Source organism: Trachemys scripta, chromosome 2 (genome assembly GCF_013100865.1).
Source record: "Trachemys scripta elegans isolate TJP31775 chromosome 2, CAS_Tse_1.0, whole genome shotgun sequence".
Lineage (NCBI taxonomy): Eukaryota > Metazoa > Chordata > Testudines > Emydidae > Trachemys > Trachemys scripta.
Window position 1 is genome coordinate 166,568,219 of NC_048299.1, and position 20,993 is coordinate 166,589,211.

The following is a 20,993-nucleotide window of genomic DNA, read 5'->3' on the forward strand; positions in this document are numbered from 1 at the left end:
GATCATGGGTTGAGAACCACAGAGGGAAAGATGCTTCTTCCATACAGCTCCTGAACTCCTGCTGGCCTGGATATCCAAACAGTGCCCTTATTCTACAAAAGATAGTGATTAAAGTGGGATTTTCTTCTGAAAAGTAACCATAAAAATGGCTCCCTGTGATGCCATATTTACCATACTCAGCATTCTCAGCATGATCATATGTTTACAGTACAGGACCTAGCACTTAATAAAGAAAACCAAATTATACATATTTTTTTTAAAACAAATAACTAGGGTTGGCTGACATTTTTCCATTGAAACCAATTTTTCAGTGGAAAATTGGGTTTTTGACTAAATGAAATTTTTCATGAAAAGTGCTGCTTTCCATGGGATTTTGATTTTTCATCAAACAAACGAAACACCTGATAATCAAAGAGGAGATGCATTACTGCTGATCCAATTACAGGAAAAAACTGGAGACTGGCAAAAGATTTAAAAAGTCTGATATTTTACTAATCACAAATTAAAGTACATATAACAATTTTAAACAGGGAAAACACTTGTGCTAAGGCATCATATGACAGTATATTTATAAATGCAATTAACACAGTCCCATCCTCATTGAAGAAAGCTTTTAGAAACACAGTAACATCAAAGCAATCTCTCTTTATGTCTCCGATATAAATAAACTAAAAGAAGTCATACATGAAATGTGACTAGTGTGAGGAACACAAGGGCAGGAAAAATCACCGATAGCAAGCTGCCAAACCAAGAATAATTTCTAATTAATAAAAGTCAAGATAAAAATAAACATTTTTCCTTTTTCTATTGGTAACAGTAAATATTTTCTTCTACTAATTTTTACATGTAAGAGTGGTATTGTTGTCTTTTGCATTAGGGGGATCTTACACCATGATTTGGGATCTTCTGGGATCTGCAAGAATTTCCAGGAGCAAACCTGGATTAACCAATGTGAACTCTGTACATTTGCACAGGGACCCTGATCTCCAGAGGGCCCATGACCAGGTTTAGGCCTAGGGTTGCTGCCTGGCTGGTTTTTAACTGGCCTGGCCAGCTTTTCTCCAGCATTGCCAGTTGCAATATGCCTGGGTTTTTTTTCACTTGTAATTTACAGTTACTTGTAAGTTACAGGTGAGCCCCTACCACCACCTTACATTGCAACCAGCAGCCTTTGCTGCCTGCAGGCAGGAGTACCAGCAGGTGCTTCCACTATGGCTCACAAGTCACCGCTGGTACAGCACGGCACTCAGATCCTGCTCTGCATGCCACGCCCTCAGCATGCTGACACAGTGGCTGAGGTTCCCTCCTCCTCTCAGTGCTAGAAAGCAAGATGGACCTCAGGCTTGCCAGCAGGAACAGGGGTGGGGGAGGAAGGGGCCCCTAGGTGGGGAGGGTGGAGGGCTTCTTGGGCTGAGGCTCCTAAGAGGGGGTGGGTATAGATGCTCATGGGTCAGGAGAGTTGGGGGTTGATGATAGGGGTGCCTGGGAAGGGAAGAGGAGGATCAAGCTGGTGGTAGTGCATGGAAGGGAAGAAGAGGGTCAGGCTGGTGGGTGGGGCACCTGGGAAGGGAAGAGTGGCAAATTTTTCTGCCTCTCAGAGAGGGCATCCCTATTTGGGCCCTGACCAGGTTTGGCCCAGGTGCCTCCTCCTGAGTCATGACTCAAATGGGGCAAGGGGAGGGAGGCCAAATTTCAGAGTGTGATTTAACCTGGCCCAGGTATGGTGAACCACACGGTTCAGGTATGGTGCTGTAGGCAGCTGGGTCACTTCTCTGTCTAGTTTAAGGAAGATGATGGGGGTGAGGGTAAGGGGGAATTTCCATAGTTCACAGAGCCCCAAAATTCTTTAATCTGGCCCTGTCCTGGGAGACTGCAGCACTATAGCTGCCCAATTTCTCATCAGCGAGGGAAAAAACAAATCCCCAGATGTTCCCCACTGGGATTTCGTCCCTCCACCCCACACATAAAGGGAGAAGGTGTGTAAAGGAGGCAGGAATCTATCTCCCTGCCCCCTTCAGCATGGGGCAACGGGAGAATTGAGGGAGTCAGGCTGTGTCAGAGCAAGATGTCACTGGGAATTAGGAAAGAAACCTAAGTCAGAAGAGATGCTGCTTTTTGACACATTGGATTTATTCTCCCTTTTTGTTAGAGCCCTGAGGTGGTGTCCTGGGAGAAAGGTGAATCAGAGCCCCCATCTCCTTCCACTCTTAGCAGACTGAGGTAGCTCGGATCAGGCAAAAATGCCAGAAAGCGGGCGCTGGGAGCATTGTGCTCAGCAGGGATTTATTTTAGTAAACAACACTGCTGAGATTCTGAAGACCGAGCTAGTAGTTTCAGAGAGGTGCTGGTACGGCTATTTCTGAGCCCTGTCTGTTGGTGTAATGAGCACACCCATTTTTGAGAACCTGCTCTACCTCAGTCCTCCTGTTTGCTGCCACTGCTGGGCACCCTGGCTCACTCCCATGGAAGGTGACAGAGGGGGAGGTTGGAGGGAGCAAAGTGGGACAGGGCAGCAACAAATAGCCTAGAGCAGCCTGACAGGGGTGGGCTGGTTGTCAGGTGTGTGGGTAGGTGGTGCCAATTCAGATATTTCTTGCAGGTGTGCAAATTCTCATCCTCCCCCATTCCCAGCAGGGGGTCCTTGCTCATCCCCCCTTCCTGCATGGACCCCAGGTCTCCCTTGGCAGGGGACTGTGTATGGAGAGGTCAGTGGGTCAAATTTCAGTGGTGTTGCAACCATGGAGTCAGAGTGATGCTCCAGACCTCTCTGGCAGCAGCCATACTGCTTTAGTATGGGACCACTGCTTAAAAGTGGTCAGGGAATGCCTCCCCCCCCCCCCCTCTATGGAACATTGAGCAAACCTGGGGAGCAGCGGCATTCCCCTCCCCCACCTCACTCCTCCTAAGTGGCACCATTGTGTGTAGGGGGTAGTTGGCGGTGGTTGATGGAGGGCTTAGGAGTTTCCTTTTAGACACCTTTGTCTGCCCCTGTCTTCTTCAGTATCTAGGGTTGCCATCATTGTATTTTAAAAATAAGGGGCTGTTTTCTTAGCACTCCCACCCACCTCCCCTCCTGATATTATCATTACTATTAATAATAATTAGTAAGCAGTACTCACCTACATTCGCCAGGGGTATTTCTTGCTGCTTTATACAGCATTCAGCAACTCCTGATCTTGTTGTACAGAGATGAAAAAATAAGGGATTTTCCCTTGTAATAAGGGACTGTTGGCAACCCAAGATTTGTATCCCCCTTTCAGCCTAGGCCCTATTCTGCTCGATGTTGTCCCTCTCTTTTAAATCCCTGTCATCTATCACATGCACCATTCTCTCTTCTCCCTTTCTGGCCTCTATCTTCCTTACTGCTGTGGGGAGGTTGGGAGAGGGAAGGGTTGGAGTAGAGGAGAACTTTGTTCACTCTGTGCTCCCTGGCTTGGGTGAGCAGCACTCTCATACAGCTCTGCCTCCTTTGCTGGTGTGGTTAGAGCAGGAGTTCTCAAAGTGGGGGTCGGGACCCCTCAGGGCGTCGCGAGGTTATTACATGGGAGAGTCGCGAGCTGTCAGCCTCCACCCCAAACTCTGCTTTGCCTCCAGCATTTATAATGGTGTTAAATATATAAACAAGTGTTTTTAATTTATAAGGGGGGTTGCACTCAGAGGCTTGCTATGTGAAAGGGGTCACCCGTACAATAGTTTGAGAACCACTGGGTTAGAGCTTCCCTTTCTGTTTCAAACTTCAGTGGGATAGCCAGGCACAACTCCTTTTCCCACTTGCTTCATTTTGATTTGGATCCAGCAGGGGGAGCAGTAAGAGTGGGAGCTTTAGCTGCCTTATATTCCTCTCCAAGTGCTCAAAGAGAAGCTTTGGAGGAAGGCCTGCACCCTGGGTGAATCCCTAAGATTCCAGAGGGGCAGTGGAGAGGTATAACAAGTATATGAACATCACACCAGATGCCTGAAACTTGGCAGCCCAGCAGCTGCCCCTGTGTTCCCAGGATTGAGCTCAGGGAAGTTCCAAAAGCCTCTAATTATGCTTGTTACACGAAGGGGAAAGAGGCCAGTTACCAGCACTTACATGTTGCCTTGCTCCACACTGGGAAGTGTGCTCTTGATCCCAATTCTTCTTCCTTCCTTTCCACTAGAGGGCAAGAAAAAGGGAGGTGGGAGTTAACCTACAGTAACTTTCCAAGATTAGCAGCTGGCAGCAATGGTTATAGACTTCCCAGGCAACAATGAGCTCTAGGAGCACTGCTTCTTATTTCTTTGAGGAAGCCAGGTCTAGCGGCCTGGACTGCTACAGGACAGAGGTTGGAGGATACCATGTCTGATGCGGACCTGTGGACTTTAATGGGAATTATTAGTGCTCAGTATCTCAGAAAATCAGGCCTGTTATCTGGGTGCTTAACTTTAGGAATCCAGGTTTGAATATTCGTGCCTCCATTCACTATTCATAAAATGGGTATCATACTTAGATGGATGAACTAACTGTGCCTAATTTCAAACACTCAGACATTATGGCTTCAGAAGATCAGTTACACTTTGAACAGTAGCACTTACCCAGAAGCTTTCAAAGAGACTCAAAGTAAAGAGCAGAGAAAGACATTCAAGTTAAACAAAAATTAATTGGGAGCAAGAGGAAGAGAGAGAGAGAGATCAGAGTAGAGAAAAAAAATAAAGAGTGTAAGGGGTGTGACATAAAAAGAAAAAAAAACTTTATATTATATATTAGTGAGGGAAAAAACAAATCCCAAAACATTCCCCGTTGGGATTTTCTCCCTCCACTCCACACACACAAAAGGAGGAGATGCGCAAAGGAGGCAGGAATCTATCTCCCTGCCCCTTTCAGCAGGGCAGGGAGCTAGATTCCTAGGGTATTTGTGGTCGCTTAGCTTTTGTGGGTGTTAGGGAATGGTCTTCTACCCTTATACATAGCACAAGCAGCTCTTGGACAAAAAACCCAGATGCTTTATTTTTTGGCTTTCTGTTTTTGTTTTTAATCAAGGCATCCTTGGGGTTTACATTACAGAAAAAAGGTTCATGAATGCAAACTTGTTTTGCAACCCTAAGCACAGCTGGAAGGTTCACAACATCCCAAATGTCATGAAGTTCCTCAGCCCTGATGATAATACTTATTTATCTCAGGGAAGTTGTGAGGCATACTACATGTTCATAAAGTACGTGGAGATCCATAGATAGAGAGTACAGATAGAAAGTACACATATCATTACAAAGTGACTGCATGATCAGAGTTTTTAGAAGGTGAAAAATCATAGTGAAGCCACAATGTGCCTCATACAAGTCAAGATATTAGTGTATTGTTTCATCCTAACTGGATTAGTGAGGAGCAAAGCCTCAACCCTGGGCCTGTTCAGCAGCTGATACTAGAGTGGTCAGTGTTCCCTCTCCCAAAACTTGTAGTACCTTCTTCTGAAAAGAAGAACTGCACAACCCAGAAAGAAAGACTGACCACTGAAGTACCCAAGCAGGGACAAACTCTAAATTCTTCAAAGGAAAATCCCAGTGATTCGTTATAATGCTTTAAGCAGCTGAATAAATACATCTTTTTTTCTGTAGAACATTGGTCTGATTCTGTCTTCAGTTACATCATTACAACATGGTAGGGAGGGAGGGAGAGAGAGAGAGTGTGTGTGTGTGTGTGTGCGTGAGAGAGAGAGAGAGAGAGAGAGATCTTTATGAATGTACTGTGGCAAGTGCATTTCACTTTGAAAAGAGTCCGTGCAGCCCCAAAAGATGTGCAGAAGGATGATTTTAAAAGAAATATCTGTAGCCAACGACTTAACGGGGCTGCATGGTGTCTAAGTCCAGTCAGAATTTGTCACAGTGTCAGTGATCAGTCTGACCAATATATAAGCCAGTAAATACTTCCATCTCATTCTCAAAAATAGATAACACTCTCACCCCTTGATACATGATGCAATCACACTGCAACTTACATCAAATATCCAAATGTTTCTTTAAAAATTACATTTGTTTTACTTCTACAGCATGTGGTCAAATCACAATGCAACGTGATCAGGTCAAGTGGGCAAATGCTGCTAGAAACAAAAGTGCAGGCAGTAGGTTGATTTTCTAAACACCCTGTATCAGTGGTTCCCAACCTTTTCCATACTGCCTCCCCCACCCACTGCAGCCAGCAGGGACCTAGCTGGGATTCTTCCTCCCATTTAGCAATATGGGGATGGGCAGGGTAGTCACAACTTCCTGACACCTATCTGCAACCCCCTAGATTGAGAACCCCGTCCAATCGGATAGTTGCCTAGATTCTGAATATTATTGTACATGATGGAATTACAAGGTTGGCTGCGAGCTCCATAGGGTTGACAACATATCTTGTTCTGGACAGTGCTGATCACATTCTTGTGACTCAACAAATAGTGCTAAATTGTGCCTTTAAGGCATGGTGTACATTAGGGGGCACTGTAGAGTTGTCCCACCCCAAAGGAAGCTCCTTGAGGCATTGTATCTCAGCCAATGAACCTCCTGAACCACAATGAGACTGTAGTATTCCGTAGTGGGATAAAGTGCATGCTTACGCTGCCTAGGACAAGTTCCGGTCCGTGGAGTGGGGACTCTTCCCTGCCCTATTTATTCTGGGGAGTCTCTTAATGCTAGATTCTGGGGCCTAATTTTCAGAGGTTCTAAGAACCTGCTGCTTCCCCTGACTTCTATGGATGTGTGGGTGCTCAGCACCTCTGAAAATCAGGGTAATTGCGTGGAGGATACACAGCTACAGGTGATAAACTGAGCTGAGTCCTTGCTCTGAGATGGGGGCTGTGTGATGGCTTAAATTCCCCCCCCCCCCATCATGTTTGATGTCTCTATGCTGGAGGGGTGCACTCTTTACAATAGAATTAACTACATATTGTGCTCGATGAAGTTTAACAGAAAAAAAATATCAGTGGGGCTGGTAGCAAAGCCTATTAAGTTTACCCAACACGTCCCATTATAAGATCCTATTTTCAGTTGCTTATAACTTTGCCAAACTTTAACCATTTGGCCTAAAAGTTTCCATGTCAGTGGTCTGCCTCAGGCTACGTGTTTTGGAAACATTTCAGCTGCAACAGTTCAGCCATTTCTGAAAACAAGGGTAGGGAAAGCAACATTGTTTTTCAATGTTAAATACATGTTGGTGACTGTTTTTGAAAAGTTTTAGCGCCCTCATACTTTGAAGATGGGACTTGAAATTTTGCAGGTGGTGGCCTGTCAGAGATGTGCCTTTGATCTTCCCTTTGAAAATCTGTGCAAATTTGACCAAGTTTTAGGCCTCTGAAAAACTGTAGTTCACACATGCTCAGAAGAGACTTACTACAGCTTGGCAGCTAAAATCCTTAAAAGTTCCATCCTCGTAGAACTTCTTACAGTTGGAGTTCTGACCAGACCGTGCCTGTGCCTTCCCCACAGAGCAACTGAACATATACTAGCCCCAGGCTACAGGGAGGAAGCTGGACTCTCCCTATAATGCCTGCTCCAGGCTGGGGTGAGCACTAGAGCTAACAGCAGGTAAACTAGAGAGCCAAGGTGGGTTGAGGTAATATCTTTTATTGGAGCAACATCTGTTGGTCAGAGAGACAAGCTTTCGAGCTACCCAGAGCTCTTCTTCAGCTCTGGGAAAGGTAATCAGAGCATCCCAGCTAAATACAAGATCGATACAGATAAATAATTAGCACATATTCTAGGGATCATTCAAGGGGAAGTGGCCCATTAATGGTCCTTAGTTTAGCTTAGCATATATGCTATCTTCTCAATAGCTGTGACATTCTGAGTACCTTTCCCAAACCTGAAAAGCAACTCTGTGTAGCTTGAAAGGTTGTCTCTCTCACCAACAGAAGTTGGTCCAATAAAAGATATTACCTCACCCACCTTGCCTTTCTAATATCCTGGGACTGACATAGCTACACCACCATTGGATACAGCAGGGAACCCGTCTCTCCTTTGCTATCAGTGACCCTCCTGCTGGCCTCCATGCAGTGTGGAGGAGGAAATCATCTGATTCAAGTGCAAAAAGGACAAGAGTACAACCTGTGGTGTTACAGGAGAAAGCTGGAAAAGTAGATTGGGACAAGGACTCCTGGGGTATGGAGACTGAGACTTGAGGCTAGCAGCGGGGCAGAGACTAACTTGACAAGGAGACTATGCCTGGTAGCTGAGAGCGAAAGCAGTGGGGAAAGAGACTGGGAGTCAGTGAGTGGGGGAAACTAGGACTAGCAGGGCAAGGAGACTGGGAACCGGTGGGGTAGAAGGGAGAGACATTTGAAAAGGACACAGGCTGCAGAGAGAAAACTGGCACTGGGTGGGCAGAAACTGGAATAAGGAGCTGGGGAAAGTGTGGACACCGAGATAGGATGAAAAGCCCAGGGAGGGTAACTGGTAGTAGGCCCTGTAGTGACAGGGAATGAGAGAGGCAGTGGGGCGGGCGAAGAGAGACAAGTAAGCAACAGTGCAGGGGAGGGAACCAGGTCTTGGGGTGTGGTGGAACACTTCAGAATGCCATTCCTGCACTCTTTTGGGGGAGTTGGAAGGGCGTTCGGGTACTGTCACTTCTGAGTGATAATTCCAGAAGAACGCAAGTGCATCTTGGCCCCCCCCCCTTTTTTTTTTTCAGGACACCAGCACTGGAGGCAACTGGGACTGGCTGGGCAAGGAGACTACGGATGAGGGCAAGATTGGGATAAGGAGTCTGGAGGAGTGACATTTTTGGGGCAGAACCTTAATTTGGCCTCTTTGTGCTTATGCATTATGATACGGACTTTAATACTTTTTTTCCACAGTACCCCGGCCTCTTTCAGTTCACAGAATGGACAGTGCTCACTTAATGAACAAGCTATTCAATATTTCATTTTCTCCTTGTTGTTCAATGTGGCCCCGGGTCTTATGTACTACATGCTTTGAAGACCCTGCTTTGAAGACAGAATTATTCATTTCCTCAAGAGCTCTTATATGATGCCTATGACTATAATATCTGAGTGCTTCACAGACATGACTGAATATATTTTCAACCTGGCTGTGAGAGAAGGGGATATTATCCACATTTTACAGATCGAGAACTGAGGCACAGAGAGGTCAAAAATACCCATTAATTTTGGGTGCCCAATTTAAGATGACTAGGACCTGATTTTTCAGAGTACTTCACTTTATATAACACTTCATATGTTCAAAACACAGCTCCCATTGACTTCAGTTGCAGCTGTGGTGCACAGCACTTATGCATAACAGACACCCCGGTCTCAAGTAAAGCACCCCAAAAATGAGAAACACACAATTAGTGACCATATATAAAAAGCTGGTTGTAAGTGACTTGCCCATCATATAGGAACAATGGCAGGAATAGAATCTAATTCCCCAGGGCAACAATTAATTATCTTAACCATGAAACTGTCTTGTCTCTTCCTGCTATTCCCTGCTTCATTCATTACACCCCTTCCAGCTTCTGAAGGAAATGAAGCAGGGTTCCTACAGACAACAGTCTCCTTCACTACACAACCCAGGTTCATCCTGTGCACTGAATGAGGTAGGGAACCAGTGGAAAAAATACCATTTGATCATGTACCAAAGATTGTACCATAATGCCTACGCACAAGAGGGCTGTATTAAAGTTGCACCTGGTGTTGGCCACTGTTGGAAGACAGGATACTGGACTGGATGGACCATTGGTCTTACCCCGTATAGCCGTTCTTATATTCTTAACTGTTGCACAGACAACCTTAATTCTGGCACTTCCTAACTTTTGAGTGTTTCACTTTGCAACCTGGTTAATATTCTTTTAACACAGATTACACATGCACACAAAAACTCTCAAGATAGCTGGTGCCTTATTGTGCAATTTTAAAAATGTTGAATAGGCAGAACAAGGAAGACATGTCTGTATTAATGTATGGGGGGGAAGGTTTCATGTATATAATATTTGTTTTTAGAACTACCAGTACTTACCCCACAGTAGCAGGTTGAAGCAAGGTACTTTGGACAGTAAAAGGGAGATTTTCAAAGGCAAAAAGAGGAAATCGACTTTCAGTGGCAGTTGGATGCCTAACTTTTTTTGTGCCTTCGAAAATCTCCCACTTAGCCATTTAAAAACAAATGAGTTATCCACCTTGATATTTCTATTTAACTTAAGGATATACAGGAGTCGATTCTGAATGTTCTGTGATTTTCATCCGACAGTTGATGTTGGCCCACAATATTTTTGACAAACAAACAGCTGCAGTGACTGTTGACAGCTGATATAATCGGGGTGGTCTATCTCATGAGCTCTGGCAACATATGTTCTTTTCTTCTGGTGAAAAAAAAGTCTCTGCATGCATGGTTACTCTTGGTTAACATGAACAGGAAGGACATTCTGAAGGGTGAGTTCTTAGCATGGGCAAATGCTTCTCTTCTGAAGCAAAATAAAGCTTTTCACATTACTAATGACGCAAATTTAGCCATGCAAGATGTGTTTAAGTAAAGCATGATAGAAAACACCAAGAATTTCCCTCACCCACTCAATAGTACTTATTTTATTGCATAACTTTTTTGGGAGGGGTCTGGATTAGACTAAAAATATAGCCTCTGTTCAAATAAATTCGGGCTACTGTTTTTCATTTATGGTAAATGTAATTATACACATCACACAAAGGAAGGGAGCATGGTCTAGTGGTTAAAACAAGGCTCTAGATGTCAGGCAACCTGCCACTGCTTTGTTGGGACACAATGGGCAAGTCATATGACACTGCATACCTCAGTTTGCCCAACTGTAACTTGAGGATGCTCATAACTATCAGTCTTCGCAGAGCGCTTTGAGATCCTCATCAGGTGTTATGTGACAGATGTTATTACTGTATATGGAGTATAGAAACATTTGCTGCTAAAGTTGTTTTAAAGACTGCTTATTTTATAGTAAAAATCTATTAAATGTTAAGATCTTTATAACATCAATTTGCTTTCAAAGGCATGTATTCCTTTACTCCAACACACAAACTGTTTTTGCTGTGACAGGGGTCACATACAGTGGTATGTAGAGGAAGAAACTGCCTTGCTTTCTTTTAATTAGTGTGTGTGTGTGTGTGTATATATATACACATACATACACACACACACATACACATACACACACACACACACACACACAGAATTCTGATAATATAAAGAATATTCTAAATTCTCTTAATGATATATTAGCGTTTACTGACAGCTCTCACTCTGTTCTCTCTTCTATAACACTGCTAGTGAGAGCGTTGAAAGAAAGAACTAAATGACCACGTACAATGGCCTTAACAAGCTTTGGCCTGTGAAACTTAAAGCTGGGTCGTGTTCTCATTGTGGTCAATAGGAGTTTAGCAATTGATTTCAATGAGAACAGGATCTTGGTTTCTTGTCCGTTACAGAAGTTGTAAACTGCAAGAGTGGGGAAGATGGTGCACTGAACAGATTGTTTCTTATCTATCTAGGTCCTAATATGTCTTCCGTCAACATGTAATCTGAGAGTCAAATATATGGGAGAGATTTCCCTGACAACTGCAGGCAACTAGTTTTTAAAGTATCTAGCAAAAAGATGGGAAGTGATACCTAAAAGGACACACAAGAAAAATCCTCATCAGTATAACTGTTCTCAGGTAAAAGTAAATGTCCTGTGAAAAACTGGAGAGACAGGGTGGATGAGGTAATAATCTCTCTAATATCCTGAGAGCAACACAGCTACAACACTGCCCACTGTGAAAAATTGTTCACGTATACATTTGTTACTCTGGGTTTGACTGCACTGAGAAATTACTTTGGATTAAGGGTGTGAGTTTAAAGTAGACTATTTATTCCTTATTAACTCCCTGCATGGATGCTCTTATTACAGAAGAGAACTGCCTTATTCCAAATGAGCTCAATTCAAGTGGATGGGTGAGATACCACAGCCATATCCCATTATCTCATGCACTAAAACAGCACCAACAAGGGAGCTCAGGTTTACCTTTAAAAAAAAAAAAAAAAAAAAAAAAACAGCTACTCTCCTAGCCTACCCACAACTCACTGTGCACTTCAGCCAAGCTTCTTTGAGCACAAGATGCTGCAGGTCCCAATCTCCTATGCAATGGGATGATGGAAATTCCACTGCATTTTGGGCCTTTCATGGCCCCTCTGCATGCAGGCACAACTTTTCCTCTAACGTGTGAAATATTAGCATGAAGAGTAAAAGTTAGGGCTAGCATGAGGATGACTATTAAAATGTCAAGATCAGCACCTGCATGGTAGGCTTTTCAGGCTTATAATTGCTTAACTAATCAGTTCTCTCAGTCTACATGATTATTGCCCTCTTTTGGCCAATTACAAGATCACTGTCTGCCTGGTGCTTGTTCTTGAAGAAATGCCTTCTTCATTTTGAGCTGCCTCTTTCCATGTGATAGCTGTAAAACCCGCCTTGTCCCTTGTTGGTCCTCTTTCAAGAAACGCATATTGCTCCTAAAAGCTGCCCTGGATCTCAGATCTCCAGTTGTCACCATCCCCTATTTGTTTGATTATAAAGCTCCCACAGTTTGATAAAGCCACAGGAGCCTAACAGGCCAAAAATCAGAGCCCAGTCTGGCTCACATTTGAATGTGTTCCTATGTTTTCTTACCTTTAGTGATCAATTCAGCCGGTTCTCTGTGATGCTGGTTTAGTTCTCATTATCCATGATGATTTTCAGCCATCACACAATCTAAGCAGCTGTCCACTGCAGGGCAACACCACCAACTGTGATAGAAGCTGAGAGGTGGCTCGTTGCTGTCATCCCTTGGGAGGGAAAATGAGTGTGGGGAATTTCATTATAGGACTGAAATAGATGATGACTCTGATCTTTCTTTTTCCATCATGTTCGGTAAATTACTTTCAAAGACGACAACCATCATCATCTGCATATCTCAAATGAAAGACTGTCCTGACTCCCATTCGAGTCATCAACTGCTATGATGCTCTAAGACACACCAGCTTACTGGAAATCCTTTCAAAATCTCAAACCAGCCTATATTCCATTTGCAGTCTTGTAAAGATTACATAGAGCCCATCTGAGAAAAAGTCTGCATGAAATGTTACCACACACCTATGTCCGGTAGGGAAGCCTTGCTGCCAAACGAAAGGGAGAGCTGTTGTGATTTCACACCTTTTGGATGCTGCTAAACTAACTTCCGCCAGGGATAGCTTTTATCTTTAGGGCTCACAAATACACATCTGGAGAACAAGGCCCACATTTTCCAAAGTGACCAATGATGTCAAGTGCCTCAACTTTTGAGTGCCCAACTTGAGACACCAGGACTGGGCCTGATTTTTAGAAAACATTCAGCACCCATCCTCTTCAAAAGGGGCTGATTTTCAGCTTCTCAGACTGAGCACCCAAAATACAGAGGCACCCAAAATCACTAGTCACTTTGGAAGTCTTTTTCTTTGGAATGTACCAAATGCCTGCAACTCCCACTAAAGATTTGTATTCCATTCTCCTCCACAATCTGCTGCTTTCAATTCACAAATGGAAAACCTTCTACAATATCAATATACTCAGTAGGTCTTTCAGGAAACAGCCAGTGCATGCACTTAATATAAACTTATTTGCCAAATGGTGAAGCCTCCTTGGAGTACAATTTTGAGTTTCTATTTAAATGGGAAAACAAATTATTAGATTTCTCCAGTCCATTGCCCAACTTCTCTCCAAGCTCACGTACCCCTGGCTTTATGATACTTATCTCCATTAAAGGATTTTTTTTTAATTGTAGCCCCTTATTAAAAGATTGGAAGCACTTCACTATCCCCATATATATTTGTGTAAATTTGTGTAGCTCACAGGTTTTAAAGACTTAATGGAACATTACTATGTAAACCATACTGTATTCTATTTAATGGCACTCCCTTCCTTTGTGGCTGATAGTGTTCCTGGTTTTGACAAAAGCCATGAAGAGACATTTTTAAATGAACCAAGTGGACTGATTCATGGATTGCTGCCTCCTCCCCTAAAACTTTCCCATAGTAATTGGGCAAATTAAAAAAAACCTGTTCCCTTGTCCCACAGTTGTTGAACTGTTTTCAAAACCCAAGTCCCCATATTATTTGGATGGTTTTATGTACATAATGTGCCTATCAGTGTCCAAACACTCTATTGTACACAATTAAAATAATCAGTTAAAACATCATATTGATTCAAGTTATTTAATGAATTCAGAGTTGAGTTGCCTTCCTCCTTCAACCCTGGAGTAAAAGGGGTAATTTGGGACCAGATTGTGAGTATGAATCATAATCTATTTTCTGAGCTGCTCCTGGGCCAGTATAACTATGCACTGTCCCTTGCTCAATGCCTGTAGCAAAGCCCCAGTTTAAGCCTAAGGACCTAAACAATGTAAGGCTTTATTGATCAGTACCAATACCCAGAATTGCAGCCAAACAAATAGCTGGAAGGTAGTACTGGAGCATGGGTGTTATATTCTCTGTCTGAGAAAAACTGCTCAGAAGAGAGGCAGCCACATTCTGCAATGGCCGAAGCTTCCAAATATTCTTTGGAAAAAAAGGTGGTGTGGATTCTTTAAATTAAATCCAAGCCTTCTAGACAGCAGCCCAGAACCACCACCACTAGGACAATGGTCTGACTCAATCAGCACTATTTTATGACCTAGTCAGTCACTTTGCCATACATTGTAACAGATTCTATTAAATGTACTAGCTAGCCACACATTTTCTCCTATAATGAGCCCATTTTTAACCATGGAGAATGTGGGCATCACTTCTTTTTAGTATTGTAGTCATATGTCCAAAATACGGGAGGGATGGAGGTTCTCTTTCATTTCCATAGTGAATGAATTCTCTTTCTATGGGCTGGAATACCCTTTGGCATGTCTTATAGTGCTCATAATATTTTGGTCCATGATAATTTCTGATTCCTTTGTATTCTCGGTATGTCATTTTACCTCTGTGGTTTCACTGCTCTGAACAGTCTATGGAAGGTTGTTGTGGCATGACAATTACGGTTCACTAGATCCTGTATATGGAAAGCATGTTCAGCGCTTCCCTTGGTTCAAGTCAAAAGGCAGCAATTTGTAGCCAAGGTTTACTACCATGATTTGCCTCCACTAGGGTCAAAACTCAGCAAGCCAGTATGCAGCTACCAGAATGCACTCCACCTGCCAATGGGAGTATTGATTTGCATATTCTCTTGCACCGAGGATTAACAAAATTAAAAAAAGAAATGTAATGACAAATTATCTACTATAGATGTTCATAATTTAATCATAAATATTTAACTCTTACCTAGTGCATTTCACCAACATATCTCAAGTGCTTTATCAAGGAGGTTAGTATCATTTATCCCCATTTTACAGATTAGAAACTGAAGCAGAGAAGTGAAGTGACTTGCCCAAAGTTTCACAACAGATCAGCAGCAGAGGTGGGAACAAAATCCAAACCTCCTGACTCTTCGTCTAGTGCCTTATACACTGGACTATACTGCCTCCCTAATGGCTGGTGGACATAAATTGTGCCATGTGTCATTCAACATGTCCTTTAAACTAGAAGCTTGACCTTTTGTTGATCTCTGCAAAGGACAGTGGGCAATTTAGGATCAAATCTCTGTCTTACTGCATTTAAACTGTTCACATGACATTTTGAACCAGTCTTGAAATTTGGTGCACTTTTAATGGACCACTAATGGGGAGATAATCAAAAGATCAGTTTAACAATTTGCAAAACTGAATTATTTTCCCCATGTCATGGTCATGTTTGGTATGAAGCATCCAATCTGGGGAAATTAAGGTCAGCTCTATTTACTGAATTTTAACCAAGAAAATTTTTGAAGGTGAGTGCACTGCAGATGCTGAAAGTGATAGCAGTCTGTCCTTTGTGTGGACTCGGCTGGCAACTAATATATTTATAGAATTAGTACTGATTGTGGCTGAGTCATTGTGAAACAGCCCAAAAACCTATTACTAATGGTGACACTGATAGTAGTAAGCCAGTATGAGCTGAGAAAGGCCCAGGAAATCCTGGTGTGATCCCTAAGGCTTCTAGAATTACAAACATTATTCATTTTTTTTCCATCCAAAAGAGCATCTTATTTCCAGAGCAGAAGGCAGCATTACTTCTTAAGAAACTTAAAATGTAGGGCTGTCAATTAATCACAGTTAACTCATGCGATTAACTCAAAAAAATTAATCGCGATTAATTGCAGTTTTAATCACACTGTTAAACAGAATACCAATTGAAATTTATTAAATATTTTTGATGTTTTTCTATATTTTCATATTTATTGTAATCTGTGTTATAATTGAAATCAAAGTGTATAATATTTTTTATTACAAATATTTGCACTGTAAAAATGATAAACAAAAAATAGTATTTTTCAATTCACCTCATACAAATACTGTAGTGGAATCTCTGTTGTGAAAGCGCTACTTACAAATGTAGATTTTTTTGTTACATAACTGCACTCAAAAACAAAACAATGTAAAACTTTAGGGCCTACAAGTCCACTCAGTGCTACTTTTTGTTCAGCCAGTCGCTAAGACAAACAAGTTTGTTTACATTTACAGGAGATAATGCTGCCCTCTTCTCATTTACAGTGGCACCAGAAATTGAGGCAGGGCATTTGCATGGCACTTTTGTAGCCAGCATTGCAAGGTATTTACGTGCCAGATATGCTAAACATTCGTATGCCCCTTCATGCTTTGGCCACCATTCCAGAGGACATGCTTCCATGCTGACAGTGCTCGTTAAAAAAATAATGCATTAATTAAATTTGTGACTGAACTCCTTAGGGGAGAATTGTATGTCCCCTGCTCTGTTTTATCTGCATTCTGCCATATATTTCATGTTATAGCAGTCTCAGAAAATGACCCAGCACATGTTCATTTTAAGAACACTTTCACTGCAGATTTCACAAAACACAAAGAAGGTACCAATGTGAAATTTCTAAGGATAGCTACAGCACTCAACCCAAGGTTTAATAATCTGAAGTGCTGTCCAAAATCTGAGAGGGACGAGGTGAGGAGCATGCTTTCAGAAGTCTTAAAAAAAGCAACACTCCGATGTGGAAACTACAGAACACGAACAACCAAAAAAGAAAATCAATCTTCTGCTGGTGGCATCTGACTCAGATCATGAAAATAAACATGCGTCGGTCCACACCGCTTTTATCGAGCAGAATCCATCATCAGCATGGACGCATGTCCCCTGCAATGGTGCAAATGTATTCAGTTGCATTAAATGTTAATAATACTTTAAAGCGCTTTCTAGCGGCTGGCTGTGGTACCACCACCACCCTTTTCTCACCCCTGGTGCCCACTGCAGGCTGCCAGCCAACCTTGGTGGATCTTCCCTGGCTTGGTCACACAGTCCAAAAGAATCCCTTCTGGGGTAGTAAAGAGTTCAATAAATGAACAGTCCTGTGGCCCTCGCGAGTGTCTTCCACTCCAGCCCTGGGCCCTTTAAATTCACCCCTTTATTTGGACTCTCAAATAAGCCCTGTCCCCTCTTGGGGTTTATGCCACAGTGGCCAGTAGACAGGTCCACCCACTGCTCCAGGTTCCAACCCAGGGACCCTATAAACATCAGCTATGCTCTGCTTGACTTCAGTTTGTTGCTGCTGCTTCTCTGGGCCTCTCCATACTTGGCCCCTTTTAGCTCCACCCTTACCTCAGGATTAAGGTTCTTAGGTCCTCTCTCCCTGCAAACCCAGCTCAAGCAAATGCAGCCAAAAACAAACTCTCGTTATCTCTCAAGCTCCTTTGGCCAGAGAGGTGCACCCTTCCTTCCAGCCAGAAACTTACCTGCTAAAGCCCTGCAGCTCCTTTTAGCTGAGCCTTCTGGGCTCCAACTGGCTGCATCCATGAGGCCCCTAGACAGGCCTTTGCTGCTCTTTTCCTGTCATTTCTGTGCCTCCTGGGGCACAGTGTAGAAGCAGCAAGGGGCCTCCTGTAGGGAGCTGCAAAGGCCAGATATACCCTATCACAGATACAAATAATTGTATAGTATACTGGCATTTGTATTAATTAACCCATCTCAGGAGTCCTGGGGTAAATATCAGAATTTTAAATATATATATATATATATATATATATATATATATAAAAAAACAAGGAAAAAGTTACTTAGAATTCACTTATTAAAAGGTAGTCATAGCAAAGAGCCTGTTCCTTGTGTCTGAATAGTCAACACAAACATCACTGCCTTTTAACATAACCTAGGCACAGATTTTCAAACGGGACCTCCAGTAAATGCATGTGCACAAAACTTAGGCTATATACTTGCACCTTTGATTATCTGTTGGCCCAAGCAGCAGACATTGAACGACGTGTTTGTACCTGAAATCAAGTAGTTTAGAGGTCAATCTTATAATATTTTTATCCGAGTTTACACAGAGCTCTTCTTCAGGTCTGGAAAATGTACTGAGAGCGTCACAGCGAAATACAAGGTGAAACAGATTATGCTAAACAATTCGTTTCACCTGTATTTAGCTCCGACAGCGAGTACGTTTTCCAGACTTGAGGAAGAATGCTGTGTAAGCTCGAAACCTTGTCTCTCACCAACAGAAGTTGGTCAAATAAAAGATATTACCTCCCCTACCTTGTCTCTCTAATGTCCTGTGACTGACACAGCTACAACAACACTGCAACATACAATATTTTTATTCATAATTCATTGGAGATGCAAACTGGAGGATACAATTTTATATGTATGAGAATTGCACCTGGAATAGAAGTTGGGCTAAGACCATCTGAAAAAATCTATATTAGCAACCTAATTCTGCCTTAATTTGATGAAGTTGGACTGGGTTTATCTCAGGAAGAATTTGGCCTTTCATTAAGATTATGAGCTGTGCTATATTTCCATGGTAATAATGCACCTGCTTATACACGGTTAGATGACAACTCCTAATAATTGCACTAGAAACTACACGAAAACTACAGTATGTAATCTTGCAACTTGTGAGCTATTAACCCTTTGTAAACTGCAGTTTGCATAATTAGCTACAGCAAATGCAAACCTAAACTTGCAGATGTTCAGACATGTACAGACAAGAATTTGCCCACTTGTCAAAGGATAAGAGAAAAATATGGGACAGCTACAAAGTTTAGTCACAGATCGTTTAATTTAAATGAGCTCGGCCCATGTGGTAAAGCAAGAACCATATTTAAAGTGCTGCTGAGAATATAATTTATAAATAACTAACTTGTAACAGTCACATATTTATGTCTCCAGGGGATTCTATAAAAATATCAATGACTTGAGAATGTCTTCACGATGAAGTCTTTCTAATACTCTCTAGAAGGCCCAAAGTGTACCCACCCTCCAGCACAACCATCTCCAATAAGTGTAAATATTTGTTTATTTTAGCTCCCGCTACAATGTCCTGGGAAGGTCCTCTCCATATTTCTGACCAGGACTTCGGCATAACTAAAGAAGAAATTGCCCTCAAAAGAATCACCCCACCGTTACAGTTAACCCCCTGTATGCTAGGACAGGACATGTGAGGGTTTAGTGAGTACTCTCATGCAGTCCTAATATAAGCAATAAAGCAACACTGAGGCTCAGTGCTTTGATTTATTAAGATCCCAGTAACCTAGGACACATCTTAATCTTCCTAAGTGATAAGAGGATGGTGGGGAGATGAAAATGGCCACTGATGTCTGGTTATTTTATAATCAGTGATATAGAAGAGGATGTACCTCACGCTCATACTGAATAATTATTAAAGATTCATTGTCAAGTTAGCAGTTGGCATTGAATAGAGTCATGCAGCAGTCAGTTCAGTAAAGTTCAATATTTGTCATTAACACCATGGAAGACGGAGTGGAAGGTACGCGAATCAAATTCACAGATCATACAGGTCTTAGAGGACTGCAATTCCACGGAAAGTATTACATTAAATTGGTGAAATAGGCTAAGGCACTGAGTCTCGTCTCTTCTACTGGTGTCCCTTCATTTGACTTCTGATTGCCTAACATGATGTAGATGATAGAAAAATCAGGCCCTATAACTCAGTACTAGAACAGGTTATGTTGAAAAAGATCTGTGGTTCACAAAGGAATGAATAAATATTATGGAATCATGGTAACTACCCAGTTGACTTGGGCTCTGGCACATTTCAGCAAAGAACTTAAACACATGAACGTTACTTTTACCACGTGAGCAGTCCCAGCAACGGGCTCTGGGTCAGACCCGATATCTGCAAATAATTTAAATATATCAAATACTTTGCATTAAATGTTTCAGAGCCTCAAAATTCTCTGGGACCAACATCTTGTCTATACTACAAATGCAACTCTTACATCAGCATAGCTGCATCTACACTGGAAGTTTTGGCAACACAACTGTGCCGGTTAAGGGGTGTGGGTTTTTTTCACACCCAACCAAACTTTGTAGTGTAGATCTGGCCCGAGGTTCTTTTGGTTTAAACCATAAACCGTGTCTTAGGCAATGAATAAACTGGTCAATAGTTTTGGTTTCCCAAAGACTGCTGACCAGTTATGAGGCAATAATATCTTAGTTTTTATGACACTATCTGAGTTAATTGGGCAGTTCTGGAAAGTTTAATTGTTTAACACATTTCATATATTGTAAACGGAATACACTTTGCGATGACTGTCCCATAAGGGTATGACTCATCAGCCTCTTAGATGGACCAGCCACTAGAGGGTGAACAAAGAACCACACTATGGTGATGTGGGTTATAACTAGCACAGTGAGCTCCTAGGCGCTATGATAGTACAAGCAATAAATACCATGAGCGCCACACTGCAACACATTGTAAAATAGTTGTATTAACATCTAAACCAATGGCATACCAGGAAAAGAATATATTCCAAAGGGCAAAATGACAACAAGTCACTGCATGTCTTGTTCTAGACATCAGCTGCCTAGGGAACTACGTGCAACAGTTCTCGTCTGCTACTGCAATGATAACTTATATGGAGGGGGAACATGGTAATGCACTAAGCAGAGCACAGGAACTATTTAAATGTATACATTATTAATATGATTTCTGATTTTCAGTT

The 20,993-nt window shown here is 42.3% G+C and overlaps 1 long non-coding RNA gene across 1 annotated transcript; it reads right to left on the minus strand.

The window, feature by feature from the left end:
• Nucleotides 1–508: 508 nt before the first annotated feature.
• Nucleotides 509–4,136, minus strand: LOC117871616. Its single transcript, XR_004644300.1, has 3 exons — nucleotides 4,076–4,136; nucleotides 3,120–3,170; nucleotides 509–739 (listed from the first exon to the last, which is right to left on the minus strand). It is a non-coding gene; the product is annotated as an uncharacterized LOC117871616 (long non-coding RNA).
• Between the last annotated feature and the right edge of the window lie 16,857 nt (nucleotides 4,137–20,993).